At 35.5% G+C, this 13,870-nt stretch overlaps 1 protein-coding gene and 1 non-coding gene across 2 annotated transcripts in view; both read left to right on the top strand.

Annotated features, from left to right (window-relative positions):
• Positions 1–13,870, top strand: part of LOC138716143 (puratrophin-1-like) — a 1,133,117-nt gene that overhangs the window by 845,232 nt on the left and 274,015 nt on the right. The window lies entirely within an intron of this gene.
• Positions 12,473–12,545, top strand: TRNAT-CGU (transfer RNA threonine (anticodon CGU)). The gene has a single exon. It is a non-coding gene; the product is annotated as a tRNA-Thr (tRNA).

Here is a 13,870-nt window from a genome sequence, read left to right on the forward strand (position 1 = left end):
TGTATCAACATCTAGGTTATTTAGCGTCTGAATGAAATGAAGGTGATAATGCCGGTGAAATGAGTCCGGGGTCCAGCACCGAAAGTTACCTAGCATTTGCTCGTATTGGGTTGAGGGAAAACCCCGGAAAAAACCTCAACCAGGTAACTTGCCCCGACCGGGATTCGAACCCGGGCCACCTGGTTTCGCGGCCAGACGCGCTGACTGTTACTCCACAGTGTGGACCCATTGTTCTTTGGTTACCTAATGTTCAGTTCATTGCAAATGTCAACTCATTACATGTTTTTTGATTTTAAAAATCAGTTTTCTCTGACATAGTGATGTGAATCTTCATAACGAGTACGCCCGATTGTTCACTGTTTAAACAATAGCCCAAAACATGCCACATTTTTCCTACTTTTATATACTTCCAACCGCTTTCCGTGGCTAAACCGTAAAAGATGGATCGGGACATAGGTATTGCCAATAAAATACGTTAATAAATGCGACCTTTTAAAAATATAATCCGTTTTAATCTAACTTATCTCTTGACGTTTAAGAGTTTGAACCATTTCTGTTCAGCTCACGCAACTGTTATGCTGAGAGCATGACGCAGCTACTTTAACAACTGCAAGCGTGTGACGTCATGTACAGATAAATATATCTACAGGAAGCAGTCGCGCAGAGTATATGAGACTTTATAGGAAAAGAAAACGTGAAGCGAAAGATAATTGCCAATCTAGTAATACTGTGCCCAAACGAAGAAAGACTAATGTCGAATACGTACGCGAGTATAAACAATGCAAAACTCAAGCACAAGCAGCTGTGTCAACTCTTCTAATACAAAAGTAAAGTTTTTAAGTACAAAACCTAATGTTTAACTTTATTTAACGTTAATCCTGGAACTAAAATTCCTCAATAATTTTTATTACTTTTTATGACACAATGTTGGATAAAAGAAACTCATTTTTGAAAGCCGTGCAAAGTATTTTATCGCCGTTTGAAATCCATCGGCCCTCAAGTGGGTTAGAACCAGTAATCCTTGGATCAATCGACCGGCTCCTTTTGAATATCTGATAGATGAACATCATCACAAAAGGGAGGACCAGTGAACTCAGTTCTTTCAAACGAAATGAGAGAAAACATGCTGTAATTTTGCATACTCTTTTAAATCACATATATGTTCGAAAAATTTCATTTAATCCATCCATGAGTTATACGTGAAATGGTGAATACAATTCCCAGAAACCTTATCAGAGAGGAGCTTTTAATTCTCGTGAAATATATTATAAATGTTAGTACCTTTAGCAGTCGAAATCAATAACAAAAATTAAACGTGAGTTCTCGGAAAAGATTATAGAATTGCCATATAAGTACAGGCCTAGGATGTCTAAATTCTGATTGCTATTTGATGAATAATTCTCAGTTTAAAAAGGAGTGTTTTATGATGTACCTATTGTTTGTAAAGCAGTTGAAGATCTTTTTCTACTCCATTTTCCTTTGATGGATATTGCATATTTTCGTTTTACAAAGCTCAAAAGAGTCGCTCGAAATCTGATCCTCAAAGGCATTGCTAAGCGTTTAATCTCCTTTCGCATTGCGGCTTAGAACTGAGAGCAGAGTTGAGCTCCAGATATGCGTTGTAAGCCCAAGCTCAGGTTTCGGAGAGACCTTTAAGCCTGATTGTGTGTCCGGTAATTTAACACCCGTACGACTACATTAGAGCATTTCGAAAACTAAACTTCTTCATGAATGTAGTGGCACTGATGCTTCTATAATTTATTATCCATTTCTTCTTATGATTTCCCTCATGTTTTTTTTACGGAAGTCACGTTTCAATAATGTCTTGTTTTTCCACATTATTTTTTATGCTCGACCATGCCGAAATGTAGTAATTATACACCTGGTAGTAGCCATTTAATGCACCTCATTAAAGTACACCTATTCATTATAATTCAGTTGTTCAGCCAATGAGAAATCACCATTGTACCATTATAAAACCGCAAATATCGATTATTCTCGGATATGCAATCGAAAGACAATTAGTGAAAAGTCACGAAGGCTGGAAATCCAATACTGTCGCAGAAGGTTATGTTCTGTTACTATAATAATTACGTTAATTGTAAATAATATTCAAATAAATTCAATTTGTCATCTCGTTTTTCAATTCTAAATCAATTTCCAGGTTATATCAAGACTAATGTTCATGTTATTCTCTAGATTATATCAAGGTAATGACATTCGTTCCTTGGAAAAAAAAATCAATACTTTCGCGTCTGCGCACATCTCACAATTCAGGTCAGTTCCGCTCCTCACTTACATAACCATAACATGAATACTTACGAATAATTTCAAGTTAAAAATATGGTCGAGCATAAAATGTCGTATAAAACTTGCCTATAATGGTAATTAAGACGCTCGCATGAAAATTATGAAACTCTCTTGCGCTCGTTTCATAAACAAACATACTCGCGTCTTAATTACTACCATTATAGGCTCGTTGCATAATGTACTTTTAAATATAACTTGCATTTAATCGGTGCATATTAATTGAACTGCAGAATAGGGCTTACAACCGGTTTTCTTTCGACCGGTCAGAGAGCATCCGACAAGGCCGAGCATCCGACCGAATGTTCGCTTTTCAACCGATTGCCCGTGACGTTTTGCAGGCTAAACAGTACATTGACATTTGCTGAGTACAAGGACAGAGTAACAATTGAAGTAAATTTACTATGTGTAATTAAAAAAAAATGTATTTGCTTAATATAGGCCTGCAATTTATTGGACGTTTTATGACATTAATATGTAGGTGAAGAAATAGACACCGGTAACATAATAATAATAATAATAATAATAATAATAATAATAATAATAATAATAATAATAATAATAATAATAATAAATTATGGTAACTGCAGAGGTTATATCAGTGTCGCCGGTATGCCGGAATTTTGTCCCGCAGGAGTGCTTTTTACATGCCAGTAAATCTACTTACATGAGCCTGTCGCAATTAAACACACTTAGTTGCCATCGACCTGGGTCGGAATCGAACCCCTAATCTCAAGCATAGAAGGCCAGCGCTATACCAACTACGCTACCGAGGCTGACCACCGGTAACAACAAAGGCAATACGTGTAAATCATAATATGAAATCTGATGTGTGAAGAAATGCAAGAATAGAATAAATTAGAATTACTTACTAAATAGAAGAGCAAATAAGTACATACATTTTATTGTAACGTTTACATTTCAAACTCAAAATGTATACTTCTAAAACAGTAGTTGTGAACGTCTTTTAATTACTCTAAGCAAATACATTATTATTTAATTAATGAATAATTTTAAGAAGATATAAATAAAAGCACTCTCCAGTTCTAATGCCTGTACTTCCACGATGCATGTTTTGTTCTTGATGATACTAACTGTAATACTGGATGAATGACTGAATCAACTAATGACTCAATTAATGAATCAATCAGTGAATCAATGAATCAGTAAATGAATCAATGAATGAAGTAATGAATTGGTGGCTGAATGAATCAATGAGTCTATGGATGGATAGATGGATGGATCGATGGATGATTGATTGATTGATTGACAAGTGAGAGAGGAAGAATTGATAATTCAATTAAATGGTAGACCTACGCGACGATAATCGTGTCCTTGCAAGGGCTCTTGGAACTCCTGCATGGCTCAATGTGGTCTGCCTTTGCTGTCCACTCACAAAGAGTGAGAAACAACTCGAATATTCGTTATACCTAACACTGAGACACTCTGCGAGACGGAAGAGCTGTGCATACTGACTACAGCGCCAGACGTTCAATAGCAATTTATATTTTTCCTAACCGTTTGTGCACGACTCTAGTACATATTTATGTAAAGTCACTTTTCAACTAGAGAGGCCACCTATGAAGATGAGATGACAATAAAACGATAGTGAATCAGTGGTATCATGAAAATGATGCAGTAGAGAACAGTAATACTCTGAAAAAAAAAAAAAAACTCTCTTCTTGGAATCGAACTATTGCTATCAACTACGGCTTTTCATTTTGTAGCGATACCTAGACTTAAAAATAATAATTCATATTAATATCTTGTTACTTGTTGGACTGTAATTTTTAGTGATGACTTTGTCAAAATGGACTTCAAATAGGAAAAGAAAACGTGGTAGATAAGTTAACCTATACAGAATGGAAGGAAACCTATTACATTAATTCACCGAAGTAACAGATCAAGACAATACTTACTTACTTACTTACTTACTGGCTTACTGGCTTTTAAGGAACCCGGAGGTTCATTGCCGCCCTCACATAAGCCCGCCATTGGTCCCTATCCTGAGCAAGATTAATCCAGTCTCTACCATCATATCCTACCTCCCTCAAATCCATTTTAATATTATCTTCCCATCTACGTCTCGGCCTCCCCAAAAGTCTTTTTCCCTCCGGCCTCCCAACTAACACTCTATATGCATTTCTGGATTCGCCCATACGTGCTACATGTCCTGCCCATCTCAAACGTCTGGATTTTATGTTCCTAATTATGTCAGGTGAAGTATACAATGCGTGCAGCTCTGTGTTGTGTAACTTTCTCCATTTTCCTGTAACTTCATCCCTCTTAGCCTCAAATATTTTCCTAAGAACCTTATTCTCAAACACCCTTAATCTCCAGATCAAGACAATACGAACAAGTTTTGTCAAATACGTTTTTTGATACGTCCAATAGTTTTGCAACACTGCAAAGAGTAGCAGTGCTCCTTGAAGTCATTGCTCCGCAGTGGAGGTGAGGATAATGTAAACAAAAACGTCTCATCAGATATTTTTTATCAAATTACTGATGGAAAGCTAGACACGAATAACAATATAGAATTCACTAACCGTCTAGAATTACAGCAACGATACAAATAAGATTATAGACTTAATGAGAGCCTGAGAGAAAATGAGTAAGAAGCGCGAATAATTTAAAATTAAAAAAAAAATGAGGCCAATAGAAAATTCAAATATATTTTCGTGCTACGTACCTAGCTGCCATGTGATATGCAACGAAGACGATTATTCCGGAGAACATCTCAGACCAAAGTCAATCAGTAGGAAAACGGAAGCAATCCATGTGTAGAATGGAAGAGCATTAAAGTTAATTGAGTGTTAACTCTAGCGGAAAGATTGGAAGTATGGCATAGAAGCTACAAAACCCTGGCGAAGAGAAAACAAATGGAATAATTAAAATTATTATTATTATTATTATTATTATTATTATTATTATTATTATTATTATTATTATTATCATCACCATACACAGCTGCGTGCAAAAGTAATATTTTGGAATCAAAAAGATTCGGTTGAACGTTTTATCCCAATATTGACAAGAGGTGATAGACATAAAATGAGGCAGTTATTGATAATTAAACACATTTAATGAACATGTCGGATACAGAACTTTCGTCTGGAAGATATTGGGTGGATGTAATTATATTTTGTTAATGAACTTCAGTCTTCTGTTCACGGTCAGGATATTATTTTCATCGATCAGATCGTATGAGTGATTTCTGTAGCTTTCACAGACGGTTGCTGGAGACGTAAATGGAAAAATAAAAAGAGTTGCAATCTAGAACATTCTGCGTAGTGATCGAACGTCCCGAATACATGAAATGTGATCAGAGTGTTAAAAAAATGGTTTAGACAGCAGGAATTTATGGAGCAGCACATTAGTCACGTCTGATGATGGGTAAATTGTTGAGAACTTTTCCGTCGGGAATATTCCCCGAAAAAATTTTGAGTCGCCAGAATAGAAGATATTGTTAAAATTAACTGGTACTGTTGAAGCACACTGAAAATTCTGTTAAGATACTTTTTCCATATGTAAAACACAGGAAACAAATATCCCATTTCATAATATGGGAATGGCCAAACACATATAGGCCTACAGGTGTTTCCGAGGTGGTTTTACAAACTTTCAGGGATGATGGCGAAGGGCACATGTATCAATTTGAGATAAGGAACCATAGTCCGGAAATGACTGAGTCGAAAGTTATAAGCAAAAGTAGTTGTGTGGAAATGGAATTGTAATTTGGCATCACGTGCCCTCCTTCTCTTAACTTTTGGAACAGTCGTGGAAAAATGGTATGGGCCGGATGTCTCCTACGTGGGTACTTGTCCCGATACAATCTGTGAGCTTTACTGTTCCCATTGACTCATCCGTATTCGAAAATCAGGTCTGCTTATTCCGCTCTCGTGTACTCCTCCATTTCACTAGGACTGATCGACTGGACCAGGCATGTCAAAACCCTGCACATTGTGCACTGGTCTGCGTGCAATGTGCAGTTCCTATTCCCCTACTTGGAGGGAGTGAATCGGCTTGGAGGGGAACGCGACAGGGCTGTACATTACCTGCAGTAGGAGAACAGCTTTGGTTTCAGTAACACAGATCGGTACGGGTGTGCTCATTGAGCTGTGATTGTGAATGCGTTATGAAAAATAAAGTGAGGAGTCCACAGATATAACGAAGAAGAGAAATCACGAATCATAAAACATAACTGTTATGATGTTTTCCTCAGCCAACAGTAATTGTTTTAAAATGAAAGGCTTTCATCATATCATGTGGACCTAATAGTGATGGGAGAATTTAAATCAGATTAGTAAAGTTCTCAAAATATATTCGGCAGCTCTTATTTCTTAATTAGTACTTTCACGGCAAGACAAACATGACAGTGATGTTGTTTTGGAGTCTGTACTAACACAGCCATCAATGATTAGACGACTTACAACTTTTATTTGATAAGCTGATAAGTGATGAGAATATTGAGTGAGGAATACATGTGAGGGTCTTGAGGTTGTAAGGGAAGGAAGAAAGCAACTATTTGTAAGGCGGAAAAATGTTCTGGAAAAATAATACATAATGGCGAATTTTCCATCTCACGTTACTACATTACCTTAATATACTTACGTTAATAAATATTTAAACCTGACATAAAGAAAATGTCCTCGCTTCACAGCTTGTGAACTACTCTTTTAACTCAATTCAGTAACGCTTCCAACTTGCTGATACTTGCTCTCAACGTTTTCCAAATAAACTATATATAAATTTAAATTCAAGCTTAATTTATCCAATTTATTAATAATAATGTGAATTATATTAGTATACAGCAAGGAAATGATTCCAGTGTAAAACCTCACAATGTCCTATTGCATGTAATTGGGAGTAAAATATTTTCTTTAACATTTGTGCACTAATGGTCGCAATAATGCATGAGGAACAATGAAAGAGTATTACTTTGAAATAATCAGTACCTACTACGTAAAATGAAATACTGTGTTCGTTTTTTTTTTTTTTTTGTTTCGAAATTACTGCAATATTTATATTTTCTTCAAATACTGTATACAAATTATGTAAATAAATTATTCTTTACAAATGACTCCTTTGTGAATTGTAACTCAGTAAGTCTATTGTTTCTTGTGTTACAATTATTGTCAAATATAGACACTGACAATAATAATTGTGTTTTTTCCTTCTGCTAAGTATGTTTATAATGTCCAAATGTCAATTTAATTGAACACTAGAAGAAGCGCACAATAGATTCTTGTACATCCCTCCGGCTAAGAACTGATAAGAGCAACACGTGAATGACGCAATCTGCACAGACCGGCGTTCCGCGCACGTATACTGCACTTTCAGTGTCTGATTTCTGACATGCCTGGAGTGGACTCTGCAACTTGTACAGTCGATCAGTCCTAGTGAAATGGAGGAGTACACGAGAGCGGAATAAGCAGACCTGATATCCTTTCGTGTAGTCCGGAGGTAGGCCTCGCACACAGCACGTCGCATGCGTTGATTCAGAAAAAGCAAGACTTTAGTCGACCTTTCATTTGAAATACAATGAATATCTTCATATCAATACTCGCTAAATTCTCTGTTTCTCTGTAGTTGTAAAAGTATAACGTTTTCCAAAGTAAAGGAAATTAACAAGAGTAAAAAAAAAAAAGTTCCCAGGCCGGGAATATTTCCAATTATCAATCGAGAATTTTCCCAAATAAATTTCTTCCCCACAACCCAACATTAATCACGTCCTGTTGCCTTTAAAGAAGTTAGCGCAAAAGTGAAGAAGGAGTAGCATAAGTTGCTATAAATAACGGCATTCCATGTTTGGAATTTATCTTCATATTAAGGTTTTTATGGTTGGAGGTTGTAACGTGAAGTTATGTATACACAAGTATATGAAGAGTCCACTGCAAGAATGCTGGATGTCACTTTGTTGTCGAAAATGAACCAAGACTGCCAATGCATAGCTTAAGCCATATAGAATGTACATACAGAGTTATATGGCATTAACACTGATAGTCATTGTCCAGTAATGATCGGAAAATCACAGTTAAGCTTTGAGCGCTAAGCATTTCAAACTTTCAATTGCTTCTCCTGCAAAATGTATTTCAAATGACATCCATCATTCTTGCAGTGGACTCTTCATATGTGAACAAAAATAAATATTTAGGCTTACTGCCGCATCCATTTAAATGTTTTTGCAATCACGTGATTGAAAATAACATTTTATTTTTTTTATTGCCTCTATACAATAATTTATTTTATATTGTCCTCTTTATTAATTGTATATGTTATTTGAATTGTTTGTTGGAATATTGGCATGGAACTGAATTTAATTGGTTTTTATTTTTCCGAAATACAATTTCAATTCAAAACTAGATTGGTTCATTAGGCGGAGCGTGAAATGGTTACGGGAATATTGGAGGGAGGAGAAGGCTATTGAAAATATCGAAACAATGATAGGCGATGAGCGATTCTAAAGGAGGAGAGTGAAATTCTTCTTATTCTTCTGACTTTCCGACTTAGGCTGTAGTTGTATGTTCCGATTTTCACTGGTCCATCCATCTTTTGAGAGTCTTCCTTGGACTCTTCTGCCTCCTCTCGGCTTATATATTATAGCATTGCTGCTTTCGGAAACAGAGTATTTTTCATCTTTATTACATTCGATTTCAATTTTTTCCTGCAATAACTGATTTCTGAAACTATATTTTTAAGTTTTAATTTTTATCTTTTAACTTAATTTCTTTGACAATATTATATTGGTAATTCTAATCAGTAATGGACGCAAAAATTTAATTTGGGTTGCCCCTAGTCTTGATTTTTATTTGTTTTATTGTCTGTGCTTCGCTTCAGAATTTTAAATTTGTTTTTCTCTTATAACTTATTGTTTAGTTTAATTTGGGTCTCATTTAATATCCGTTTTCCAAAATTTCTTCCTATTGCGACATTTACACAGTTATATTTATGCATTTTCTATTGTATGTAATCAATATTTAAATTTGAAACGTTTCCGAGAAAATTGAACGATGAAACTTGTTCAATTACTGCATTATGCCACTGTTTTAACTGGTATATCCTTTCCCTGAAATACCACTGACTTGGTTTTAGATATATTTATTTGAAGTTCATAATATTTTAAAATGTAATTGTGAGAAACTTAAAGGAAGAGGATGGTATAATTTGAATTATTTTTCTAATTCGTTTTATGTACGTAGAAATATCATTGCTGCAATACCATAAAGACTAGATTAGTTTTTGAAAATAAAAAATGCGGCCCAAATTTTGAAAAAAAAAAAAACAAAACAAAACAAAATACAGTAATTAAGTATATTGGATATATTGATCGTCTAGTTCAAAAGTGCGACAACTCAAAAAAACAGGTTTTGAGATATCTTCAGTTGAAAGTTTCAAATAAATCACCTAGAAAGGAACAGATTTCTGGTTCATAACCACGACAATTAGAAATGAGTCAGTATTCAGGACGAGCATATCACAATCTTCCAGTTCATTATTAAAAAATTTCGAAATGTACTAATAATGAAAGTAAAGTCCATAGTTATAATTATTTCTAAAGCAGTTTATTTAGTTTTTTTTCTTTATGGTTGTAAATATGACATCTCTATTGAATCGGAAAGAGCTCCGAAAGGGGCTTTCAGTAGTATAAATAACTAAAAAATGGCAATTTTTGAGTTGTCACACTTTTGAACTGGACGATCGATATATCTGCCATTTATGAAGATAAATTCTAAATCTCTTTGACGATTTACTCCTGAAGGGACATTTTAAAATGTTTGGAGCACAATTTTGATATTCGCTTTCAAATTTTAGAGGTGCTTTTATAGAAATGTGGAGGAATATTTTTCAAATGCAACAAAATAAATGTTTATCCCAGAGGAAAGTTTCTTAAATTGCAATCAGAGTTTAGTGTAATTTAAAAACCGTATTCACTAAAAATGATGTCAAATCATCTAACAAGGCCGTAAATGCGCATTACATTTTATGTAATACTCGAATATTGTTTCCATATCAAAGATTTTTGAAATGATATTTTTTTTACTGGTTTTCCACCACATTTAACCATCGTTTCTCCTTGAAAACCCTGCGCTCCAAAGCTTTAGAAATATCGCCGTAGCAGAAGACTAGGACATAAATGCTCTTTAAATTTTATGTAATATATTTTGTGCGAGATCGTGCGTATTTGCTTGGTTTCCGCACAAAACCAATCCGCGGAAAGTCTAAAATTCCACATTCAGTATTCCCAACCTAACACACTTAACAATTTCCCTCTTCTTACCCTTAAGTGACATATTGATTTTACTGCTTTAGGCTTTTAACATATTATTTTTAGAGACGTTCAATATAGTAATAATTATAAATTGGAAACTAACCACTGCAATTTCACCTAAATTTCACTGTTAATTATTGTTTTTAAATATTTGCAAAAATTAAGTAACTCTACAACTCCACTAAAGTTATTGCATTCGTGATGCAAGTAACATTAAGGAAGCCGTGAAAAAATCAACAAGATTCCATAGACTGGGGGAAAAAATACAGACGTATATCACGGCCTGCTGGAGTATAGTAAACACAGAAAATATTTTAAAGCAACAATGTTGAAGATAGATATTTTTGTTTTGCAAATTCGCCACCATTGAACAGAAACCAAGATGGAGATTTTATTGCAATTAATTAGAAATTCCTCTTTCAGGTATGTAATAAACGATCTTCGCACAAAATAATGTACGATACACGAGCGGTATGTTTTCTTTCAATTCTCGGAAATTAAAAAAGCTCAACTACGTTCTTCTCCTCAAACTTGAAAACTTCAACATACCGCTCTTGTAACGCATATTACTATTTTCACATATCAAAGTATAATTTTAAAGACAAACATTTTTTTTTAATTCACCATAATAAAGCCTTCCTCTTCCCTTAAAGGGGAAAATTGATTCAGTACGGATTTCATTTTGTTTTATTTATAATTAATGTACGTATGTTACGAACAATGTAGCATTTTTTTGCGTAGACTACCAAGTTGGGAGGAATGACGGTTGACATTTTTGAGTAGGAAGAGATGTAGGAGGAAACGATCATGACCCAAAATATTTGCGTGGTTACACAGACAAGAAACAAGACAACTTCTCAGTCGATCACACTGGCTGGGGCGATGTGTGAAAGCTGCTTCACAATGCAGTCATCCGCGGAACGTGAAGATAACCCACAAACTACGTCAATTGAAAAACCCTTTTACTGTACCAGGTCGAGATCCAAACCGGAAACTTTCGAAAATAAATTGTATCATCCTGACCACCGATCTATCTTCCTGCATAGTCGGAAAACAGTAACCGCAGAACCAATACAAACAACAACTTCGGTAAGCTTGGATGAAATTTAATTGAATCTGCGGAAATGCAGCTAATAATAATTGCAGTCGTCGTGAGATGATGTGGAACGAACTTTCGATCAATGCCCTTTATCCATTCCCATTCTAAAAGTAATATTAAGCAGCCATGTTAGAAAGATGACGTTTTTGTGTTTCGTGCACAGTAATCTGTACAGACATATGCACTGCAGCTATGAGAATATTATAGATTTATTAATTTGTCCTACAGAATAATATCTGTAATATTGACAATTAATATTTGAGGAGAAAATTCGCTCCGGCGCCGGGGATCTCCTCAAATATTAATTGTCAATATTACAGATATTATTCTGTAGGACAAATCAATAATTGTATACTATTCTCATAGCTGCAGTGCATATGTCTGTACAGATTACTGTGAACTTAACTGCGGAATCCCGGCCAAACAAGTCACTCAACTGAGTGCGCTCCTAATATAATGGCAGTTAACATTGGATATATAGGGGAGAGTTGGGTAGTATCGGACATCGGGTAATATAGGACAGTGCGTTTCTTTCATCTACCACCATATGGTAGTACCTCAATGACATGGTTACGTTTCTCTATGCGACATCACAGAAACGTAACCATGTCAATCAGGTACTATCATCGTGTGGTAGATGAAAGAAACTCACTGTCCGATATTACCCGATGTCCGATATTACCCGATGTCCGATACTACCCGACTCTCCCCTACGTCAACATATATGCCTAACTTGGAGTCAGACCAAAAAGGGAAACATTGAAGGAGGAGGGTTTGGTCTGGTGCTGTGGATTGAATTCGGCGTAGCTCAGTGGTCAGAGCGCTTGGTACGTAGAACCAAGGGCCCGGGTTCGATCCGCGGCGCCGAAGCAAATTTTTCTCTTCAAATATTAACTGAATTTTAAAGCTTCATATTACTGTGAAAAATCCAATTAACACACTCTAATTTGAAACTTAGACCCTATATAGACCCTATATAGACAATGGAGATGCACAAAGGCGGGAGTGCCGCAGGGCTCCGTATTAGGACCACTACTTTTCTCTATCTACATTAATGACGTATCAAAGAACTTACAGTATTGCCGATATCACCTCTATGCCGACGACCTACAACTTTACATACATTCCAGACCCAATACGATCAATGAATCGATTGACAAGTTAAATTGTGACCTAGCCACTGTCTCCACTTGGGCGGCCAATTTCGGACTCGCACTTAATCCAAGTAAGACTCAAGCCATAATTATTGGACATAAGCGTTTAGTTAACTCCCTTAATAACAGTAATCTTTCAGTTGTTACCCTTAACAACACGCTAATCCCTTATTCATCTGTCGTAAAAAATCTTGGCTTCTTTTTTGATAATAATCTAAGTTGGAATTTTCAAGTTAAAGAAACGATAAAAAAAATCTGTTCCTCCATTCACTGTTTGAGTCGCTTGAGAAACTTCTTGCCCCAGCAACTAAAACTTACCCTAGTGCAAACCCTAGTAACGCCGCACTTCGATTATTGTGACGTTTTGTTAAGTGACCTAAGTTCTGAATTGTCAGTCAAGTTACAGCGAGCTCAGAATATGTGCGTCAGATACGTGTGCAACATCCGACGGTATGATCACATATCACCATCCTTCGCAAGTCTCTCGTGGCTCCGACTTAAAGAACGTAGAACTTTACACTCTTTGTCTTTACTCTTTCGAATTCTGCACACTTCAACACCAAATTACCTTTCGTCTCGTTTCTCTTATCTATACTCTAACCACGACGTAAATACCAGATCACTTATCTGTGGCACGCTAAGTATACCTCTTCATAGAACATCTTGTTATTCATCATCTTTTACAATATCCACCTCGCGTCAATGGAATTCCTTGTCACAAAGTATTAGGGGCTGCAAGACAATAAACACCTTTAAGAACAGCTTAAAAGATAACCTTATTAGCATTTCACTCCAATCATACTGATTTAAACTATCACTGACTACATTGTTACTTTTTTCTTTAGACATCATCCTGATTGTGCTGTATTTTAATTGTCTCGTAATAATCTCTTTCTATTACCTAATATTATTTGAAATATATTAACATTCTATGTATTTTAGATTAATTCTGCTACACAGTTTATTTCAGTGTTTAATTAATAGTTCATAGTATTTTGTTGTTTAATTTGTAAATAACTTTTGTATACATGTAACTCTCAT

This window comes from Periplaneta americana, chromosome 16 (assembly GCF_040183065.1).
Source record: "Periplaneta americana isolate PAMFEO1 chromosome 16, P.americana_PAMFEO1_priV1, whole genome shotgun sequence".
NCBI classification, from domain to species: domain Eukaryota; kingdom Metazoa; phylum Arthropoda; class Insecta; order Blattodea; family Blattidae; genus Periplaneta; species Periplaneta americana.